This window comes from Euprymna scolopes, chromosome 11 (assembly GCF_053919585.1).
Source record: "Euprymna scolopes isolate OS-2025 chromosome 11, ASM5391958v1, whole genome shotgun sequence".
Classification (NCBI taxonomy): Eukaryota; Metazoa; Mollusca; class Cephalopoda; order Sepiida; family Sepiolidae; genus Euprymna; species Euprymna scolopes.
In genome coordinates this window covers 85,594,022-85,603,895 of record NC_136492.1, presented here as the reverse complement: position 1 = coordinate 85,603,895, position 9,874 = coordinate 85,594,022, and the positions used below count along the sequence as shown (strand labels likewise).

The 9,874-nt window shown below is 31.5% G+C and overlaps 1 pseudogene; it reads right to left on the bottom strand.

Annotated features, from left to right (window-relative positions):
- Positions 1–9,332: 9,332 nt before the first annotated feature.
- LOC145288372 (U2 spliceosomal RNA) lies at positions 9,333–9,491 on the bottom strand (annotated as a pseudogene).
- Between the last annotated feature and the right edge of the window lie 383 nt (positions 9,492–9,874).

Here is a 9,874-nt window from a genome sequence, read left to right as displayed (position 1 = left end):
ATGAAATTACATAGACAGGCTTACACAGCGAGTTTTATGAATTAGATTAATTGAATAAAATAACAAATTTCTCTGTGTATGCCCGAAATTCTACGTGAACTTGGAAGCATCTGAACCGCTAAATAGAAACTTATTTGAACAGGCTATAAAATTATCAATGAATATTTATACCTGTAAAATCTCATAGAATTATTGCGGAATATTATCCCCGTGAAACAACAAGTAGAAGATGAGGATGATAGTACGCAAAAAATAAATGGATGAATGGTAACAATAGTGCCTGCCGGATATAAGATACCTGGATATAAGAACACCGGATATAAGATAGATTTTCACTGGTCCCAAATTAGAACCTCTCTTTATGTATAATATACAACCCCCGGATATAAGAGAGTAAACGGAACCTAATTAGATATATCTTATATCCGGGTTTCACTGTATTTGATATTCTTAAATGTTTGATATTTTTAAATGTTGGAATAATATTTTAAATAATATATTTCAAAAAGAGTTAAAATGAAATAGTGAGAAAAAAAGATAATCTAAAAAAATCTCTACGGGCACTTGTATATTTTTTTATAAGTTTACAACCTAATAACATCTATAAAAATATAAAAATTAGGTATTCGTATATATATATATATATATATATATATATATATACATTAATATATATATATATATATATATATATATATATATATATATATATATATAATAAAATAAAATAAAAAAATTACAATTAAATTTACCAAAATTAAAGTATATTATAAATATTAAAGAATTAATATTTATAAAATTATCTCAGCCAGGTGCAAAAACTCGATAAAACCAAATAGGAAATAGAGCTTATAATATGAGCAAACAGTTAATAAAATATGTTAAAACGCACTTTGAAATGAGTTAAAACATTTATTTTGAAAAGGAACACTAGATAAATGGATAGTCCTTCATCAGTGGAGTTTCAAAGAAACACTTTCCTTCTCATTAGAGGGTCGGATTTTGCATGCATAAGTATTTGATGAAACAACAAGTAAGTCAAAGATCTTACTTGAAAACAAAAAAATTGAAGCAGAGGGGATATGGTGAAGAAAAAGGTGATTACACATGAATGGATAGTCTGCTGGAAGATACAAAATCCAGTGAAGGTAAAATTCAAATGTAAAACTTCAAAAAAGTTAAAAGAATTTCCATTTTTACAAGTAAAATCCAGGGAAATCCCGTAATTGGAAGAAGATTGCCCATAATAATCCAAAGGCAGAAATCCATCGAATAATTCACAAAATGTGTACAAGGAAAAAATAAATGATTCCAATAATATTAATAAAAGAAATATAAGATATGCTTTTCACTCTACTTCCGGGACATAAGAATAAATGATAAATATCATCGAAGAGAAAGAGGAGAGAGAGAAAAAAGATGAAAGCAAAGGGAAACAAAAGTCAAAATGACCCAGACAGGAAATATTAAAGGCGCAAAAAACTATATAGGGCAAAGTAATATAGGTCAACTGAAATGTACAGGTCATCACTTAAAAAAATGTCAGCAAGAGTTGTTAGACGACACTAAATAGAAACATTAATAAATAAATAGAAAATAAATAATAACTAAATAAAAAAAATAAAAAAAGAAATTCAATATAAAATATAAAATAAAAAAAAAGATAAAAATCATATGAGGGGAGAGGATTGCCCGTACCTGCAAACTCAGGAAAAATGCGTATAGTAAAATATACGTAAATATACCTACAAGATATGAAAATGTGGGTAGATTAATATATTAGATAGATAGGAAAGTTTAAAGAATAAAGCAGAAAATGCAGATAAATAACCGGCCATGCAAAAAAGTATTTAAAATAAAAGATTATTTAATTATAATGTATTAAGATATATGTAGAAAAAAATAAAATTAAATAAACATTTTTTTATATCTATATAGAGGGTAAAATTAATAACTATGTAATTTCCAAGTTGCCATAATTAAATTTGGACTTATGTTTACAGAAATATATTTGTTCATTTTTAGAATTTAGCATATTGTTACTTTGAGGGTAAGTAATTATAGTTATAGCTTCGGTTGTGCAGAGGCGACATGAGTTAGAGCCTGGAGTATAAGACGTTTATATCTATATCGAGGGTAAAATTAATAAGTATGTAATTTCCAAGTTGCCATAATTAAATTTGGACTTATGTTTACAGAAAGATATCTGTTCATTTTTAGAATTTAGTATATTGTTACTTTGAGGGTAAGTAATTATAGTTATAGCTTCGGTTGTGAAGAGGCGACATGAGTTAGAGCCTGGAGTATAAGACTTAACGTTTTTATGATAGTCCATTTGATTGAAAAGGGGGTATTGTTAGAGTTAAGTTTTTTAATTACATTGGTTAGAGAAGTTCCTTGGTTATTATTAGAATTATGGTTGTTAAAAGAAGAACTGTGGGTTGATATTCTTCTCTTAATTTATGTTGAAGTAGCGCCGATATATATATATATATATATATATATATATATATATATATATATATATATATATATATATATATATATATATATATATATACGCAGAATATTCAGGGTAGCTTAATCGCCATATACATTTTATAACTCAATAACTAGCTCTACCTACATATTGAGAACTTTTGAAGTAAATACTTAAAGTTTACGCATAATTCTATACTTTAGTATATTAATATTATGTGAATAAATTAAGTAGTTATATATATATATATATATATATATATATATATATATATATATATATATATATATATATTAGATAGATTTGTGAGTACATACTTACAAAACTAATTTACAGATTATTATGAATTTTGGAGTATGATTCATCGGCATAAGATTGTTATGATGTGAAATTTATATCGTTAAATTTAGTTTATGTAAAAGATGGAGAAAGCCTGTGAAATATTTTTTTAAAATTCAGAGGACATTTTACTTGCACATTATTTTTTCAATTTTTAAAAGAAATTATTATTTAAAAAGAAGCATACAGTCTCCTATTAACACGACTTTTTTAATTATAAAATAAAATAGTAAATTTTAAATCGCAAACAGCCATATTACTTTGAAAATTTTTTAGATATGAAATTGTTTATTTGATGTTTAGCTAATAAAGAGCGATAATAGAGGCAGGTAATTCGTTTCTCATTTAGTAATGCTTGTTATGATGATGTTTTTGTGACTAGATGTACGGATAAGTAAATTAATATTTAGATTTTAGGTTTTAAAAATGTACATTAAACGGTGTCGAACTGCTACGTCTTTTGCTATATTATTTTACTTATATGTATATCGATTACACAGTAAAGTTTTTTCCTATCTTCAGCATTTTTTTTATTAATTGTACAACTTTAGCGTGGAAAACATCATTATAGAAAATAATCTCTCACTGGCAATTCGAAAAATGTAGTTGAAAATCGAATAATTTTGTTCTGTAGACTAACTGAAAAATCAAGTATTCGTACCATTTTACGTTTAACACACATCGATAACTGAAATCCGGGTTAGTATTCGAAGTGTAAATCTGATTAATTATTATTTAATTATCAGAATTCGTCTTGAAATGATTAATATGTATATTTTAATTGATTAATTTAATTTTTTTAAAAAATATTTATTTAGAGGATTAGTTGACCAAACCAATGTTGAGACGACAAGAACTATGCACGGCAGTAATTATTGAAGATACAGTTAAAAGTTTCAGCATTCCTGTCCCGTTGCGGTAAACAACCTTACGTCGGCCAGCTTCATAGTTGACCAAAACGCCGTGAAACAACAACTATAAAGATGTGGAAAATAGCTATCAAATAAATTATTATTGTTGATCATATAATGCTAAGTGTACGATGCTATATAATACCGACTTTACTATGAATTATAAGTAATAAGTAAATAATGCAAAGTATCCAACCGTTCACACATGTGCATAATTTGGAGAGCTTCATAGCATGCTGGGGAACACATGTCTGCGAGGAGTTCGATTGTTTTCTTGCATCACTATAAGCTAGTGTATGATTGGTTTTACTTAAACGATCCTTCGACATTATCTGAATGTTGCACAGAAAATGTATAAAAACATGGTCAGTATACGGATCTACTCACATTACTGACTGCATTAACTAACAAGAAGGTAAATCAGTGTCCTCAGCCAATAGAAGTCTTAGGTAATGTATTATGACTCATTTTGGAATCTAATTGGGTTTCTAAAGCTCTGCTAATTATTATTCAATCTAAATTGTTGTTTATGCCTTTAAAGCAGAATTTAGGTCCTTTCCTAAGAGTATAACACAACGCTATCATGAAAAAAGCTAGCTACTAAACTAATAGTAATCTTTGTAGTAGGTAAAGGCCAGAGGGAACGCATGGAATGTATTCTGAGTTGAGAGAACATAATATCGTATGCGAGTTGACCGTTGATACGCAATTGACTCACGTACTCTACAAATTCTGGGGGATTTATACGTTTCTTCATGCAGTGAAAAAAATAAAGTTCTTAGATGTCTGGGATTGTGGTTAAACTTTAATATGTGTTATGAAATCCAACACAGAAAAATGCATTTACTCATGCTCGTGCAACTCTGTTTCATGATTTACAAACACAACAAAAAGTAAACTGTGAAATAATTATACGGTAAAAAACGCTAGCTGTTGTCATACCATATATAGGATAGTTCTGGTATCAAATTTCAACATTGTGCGTTTTGTATTCATGCATAGTAGCTAAGGCTGGATGTTTAATTACTTGAGTTGATCTCGGTTCTCCGGCTATGTCAAAATGCTAGATTTTTATTAATTTTTAAGTATAAAAAACATTCAAGTATCACTGCTATTTATAGAGGAAAAGTTTCAAAAATCCAAATCAAACTATTCTCATAAGACGCCGAGTAGTTAAACATAATATCTTACTGTTCAAATCTTAATGATTAGCAATTGTGAGTACTATAGTTTTAGAAATGTTAGCTTGCTTGTAAATTGCAACGAACTTAGACTGTTTGCGCCAGATCATATTCAGAGTCCCTATGTAAAAAGAAAAGTGATAAAATATTTTCAGGCTTACACGTTTAGAATGTACAGGGTAGACGATGACTTTTTCGCCATAAAAATACGACATGATCCGATTTCCGTTTGGTTAAAACCGGTTTACTTCTTTTGGTGCAGACCATCTACTAGTTGGCGAGTTGTGTACAAATCGCAAGTGTGATAGATGCCTTCTGTTATGGCTGAGAGTGAGATAATGTTAAACGAGAGGGATCGGAAATATGTCACTGCACAACTGATGAACTCTACCGATCAAAGTAATGACAATAGGACCATTGCCAGCATCCTCAAAATGCATCGGTTGTGATGAAGAATCAAAGGGGCATGCTTAGAATGATGGAAACAAAGTTTCAGGCCACAGTTATTTTCTTTGGCGTTGTTTAAAGTGAGGCGCACATTACGTAATTACACTTCATCGAAGTCTGCATGAAAATCAACACCAAAGTGTATCTTGATGTTCTGAAGAGTGGGGTGATACACTGGTGCAATTAGATTGCCGTTGGTACATCCTAGGTGTGCGAGCAGAACACGGTGCCGACTCACAAATCCAAAGAGGCGCAGGCTTGTCGTATGCATATGCCGAGCCGTGTGCGTAGAAACATACTATAAAAAAAGGAGAGAGAGAACGTTAAAGGGGAAGATCACGTGAGTGAGTACGATACGTGAGAGACATGAGTGAGGTCATAGCTTAAACGAGAAGTAACGCGTGGCACAAGAATGAGGTTTAAATGTAGTTATTATATAAATGAAATCGAGTTTTACTTGTCATATTGTTCTTGCGACACAGGCTGTATACAACCTGTGGGTTCCGTGCTTAAAAGTGTACAACGGTATATGTTTATTACTTTTTACTGAATAAGTACTTGATTGTTTGTTATTTCATACATATGTTACGGGTATAAAAATGTATAGATTTCTTAATTAATAAACGGCTAACAAATGTTATGAATCTGCATATCCATTATTTAATCAACATGTTAAATTACTTAGAATAATGAACCTCTAATTTACTTATATATTTTATCAAAAAGGAAAGAAAGAAAGAAAGAAACATTTTATTTGTATTTTAATTTTCTACGGAGTTATCGCCCATGTAAAATACTATAATATTTCATCTGTTCGGGCACTTTTCGATTTACCTGTGTCGGCAATGCGCAAATTGGAACATGAAAAAACGTACATTCTCCATTTCATGTGTACAATTTGCCCTTTTCTCTTCTCTGTAACCTCTTTCCCAAAAACGAGACGTTGCTTTATCATTATTTTCATGGCAAGTGCTCGTCTGAACTTTAATCTATTGTCCCCGCTCGCCAAACTTTCATGAAAAAAAAAACTCGTCTAGTAAAAACCACTATCAATAATTTACCACACTCTTTATCTGTGCCTAAATCTAAATGCAGATTCCATGAACAAAACTTATTTCTTAGAACTGCACGCCTGTGTTACTCTCTTCCGATTGTCTGCTTTCCGGCTGACTACAATTTGTCTTCAAGTCTAACGTAAACAAGTTCTTGATGAACCGCCCCCTAAGTCATCCAATTTACAAAATTTCCACTACTTATGTTTACTACGCTATAATCACATTGACTAATGTATACCCATTAACACCATTCCTCGAGTTGCCCCCGGGCCTTGATAAGTGGCGATTCCTGTGTAAATAAAAACAAACTTACATTTTATTCTCGGATAATTAAAATTAATAAAACGATTTCGCGCGATAAAATCTGTGTTGAAATAGCGTTAATATTAAGTATTTAGGGATATTTCCAAATGAATGAAAACTAGATCCAACATTAATAAAGGAAGACAGTAGGTCATACATCCCGGATCTTTTGCTACTGATACGAGAGAGATATAGAGAGAAAAATAAAGAGAGAGAAAGGGAGAATATAGAAAATAGAAAAGAATAAAGGCGGAAAGCGACAAATTTAAGGCGAAAGAGAAAACGTTAAAAGTCTTGAATGATATTTTTGAACAAGGAAAACGACAGTTTCAAAGGAGTTGTGATAAAAGCAGTGGTACGATGTTGCAAGAGTTGGGGAGGGTTCAGGGTTAGTAACTGCTTCCTATGGTACATGGCGGTGGGGTGGTGCCGTTAATCTCTAAGTGTTAACCCCTCAGTGTCAGGAGTTGCTTGTACCCCCCGGTAGGTTGCGCACATCCGCTGCCTGCTGACATAACCCATTAGCTTGGCAGACAAAAGAGCACGCTAATAGACAATAACGGGCTAGAAAAAGAGACGAGGCTCGATCCGCAAAATATGGCTTGATTCTGCCGGTTTGTTATTTTTTATCTACGCTACGACAAAGCGCGCTGTAAAACAAGTAAGGTAGCAAGATTTTTTTTTTGTTTTTAGGGGGGGGGTGCGAGCAAATGTGGACACTAACCTCAAAGATGTTCTATTATTTGCTCATTTACATACAGAACGAGTTTGTATATGAACGAAGAAATAATGTTAAATTATACCAGTTGCTGTCATTTGTTTTAAATCATTTCTTTTGTAAAAAAACGGGGAATAGAGCTCTATCAGGCAGCTGATAATAAAAATAGTACATGTGGTCTTTCTAGTACCCTTTCTAGTATACTATTGATATGAACTAACACTATCGAAAATCCGGCCGGATTTCAATCAAAACTAAAATCAGTTTACTTTCAATCTACATTAAATCTGTGATACACCGAACCCGTCGATTTATGGAAAACTAATGCGCGGGCCTATTTAAGTTTGAAGACAAATCCAAATGCTTTCTAGTATAGGGCGATTTTTAGATGCAACGAACATAAAATGGACAGTATTACTTTTATAATTATATATTTAGCAACTATCGGGTATTTGGAGTTCAGTTTGGTTTGGAATTCGTGAAGGGATACTGACACTCAAACAGTATTGTAAATTGTGCATATTTTATGTAGGAATACTTTCTCGAAATTAATCTGCCAACTGTTTTCCTCGTTCATGCGACTAAACGTAGTTTGATTACTTAGTGGGGGATTACTAATGTACAATGTCTACGTTGACAAAAAATTACCCTTAGAATAAAACATTCAACGCGTTATTGATGTTTGGTTACAAGGAAATGTTTGCGAAAATAATACCTTAAGATTATGTTATAGACGAATGAGCCGCAGGAGCATATGCCATAACTTTTATTTAAATTATATGTATATTAATACGACATCGTGTGTGTTATTGTGTGTGTTATGCTTACACCTTTTTTATTCCGAGTGACTGTCGTTTAATTTTTATGACCAACCATTTCGTGTAATAAATAATTTTGTAACATATTCTTTGTAGGTTTTGGTTTCAGTTTCGATTATAGCTGACGGCATTACATTTTTCTATTTTTTAAAATAATTTTACCAAGAATGCTTAAGTTTTGGTTTTGGTTTCGATTATAGCTGATGGTATTAAAGCCATCTATTTTTTATAATAATTTAACCAAGGATTCTTCAAAAGTTTTGGTTTCGGTTTTGATTGATGCTGATGGCACACAAATTATATATTTCCTCATAAATAATTTTACCAAGGGTTCTCTATAAATTTTGGTTATATATATATATTCTTCATAAGTTTTGGTTTGGGTTTCGATTCACGTGGATACACCAAAGCTATATGGATATTTTTTTCTTGGAAATCACAACTTTATAATATATAAGAAAAGATATAATATTGAATTTATAATAATATAAACGAAATCTGCATACATTACAATATTATATTTAAGTGTATTTTACGACGGATCTACGCCGGGTGTCCCTACTGACTTAAATAAACACTTTTGCAGTTTTAACAAAAGAGTTATAATATCATGGTGTCTCCATTTACACTGAACATCCACAGAATGCCAAAATCAATATATTACATATGAAAGAATCCGTGTGATTGTTCCACCTATCCCGCTAGTAATTTTATAATTTTATATTTAGAACAAAACTATATATATATATATATATATATATATATATATATATATATATTCGCGATTTATTTAAATTAAAATTTCGCCTCCTCTGAAAACAAGGCCGATAGACAATAGTCACGTGCACTCGTATAATGGATGAATGTGTAAATGTAGGATTGACATGAAATTCTTGAAGATAAACTAAAATGACCGAAAAATGGGCTTAATTTACTTAAATAAATAAAAAGTAAATGACTTAGAATGACTTCATGAACTTAAGGCTGAATTGAATGATTTTAAAAATGACTTGAATGCTTAACAAATAAATGGAATAATCGAAAACCAACTTAAATGATCTGGAGAATGACTTAAATGGCTTTGAGACTAACTGGTTGTAAAGGGAGTGATCATTTTACATTAAATAAATACATAAAAGAGATCCCCCCACTTTATATCACAATATTACAAACATAAGTACAGCATGTAGTAAGAACAGATACTACACATTGATCTTGGCCAAAATGCCAAGAAAAGGGTATTTATTTGCTTACTCACCGGCAAATTAGGCACAAGGCCGATTTTTAATGTGAGGAGTCAAAGGGAATTGGAGACCAACTCCCTGGGGAGTAAGGAACTGGATAGTAACAATTGGCATGAAGGGTTGCCCCTACATTTACCGAGGTCTTATATGTTGAAGTTGATATTTATTTGCTCCCCCACCGAGCAAATTAGGCACAAGGCCGATTTTTATTGTGAGGAGTGAAGGGGAAATGAGGACACACTCCCCGGGGAGTAGGGGAGTAGGGGAGCTGGATAGTTACAATATGAATGAAGGGTTTCCCCTACATTGACCAAGGAATTATATGTGAGGTTACCCCCACATATGTTTTTTTCTTGCAGTATCTACCGGATAGATACTA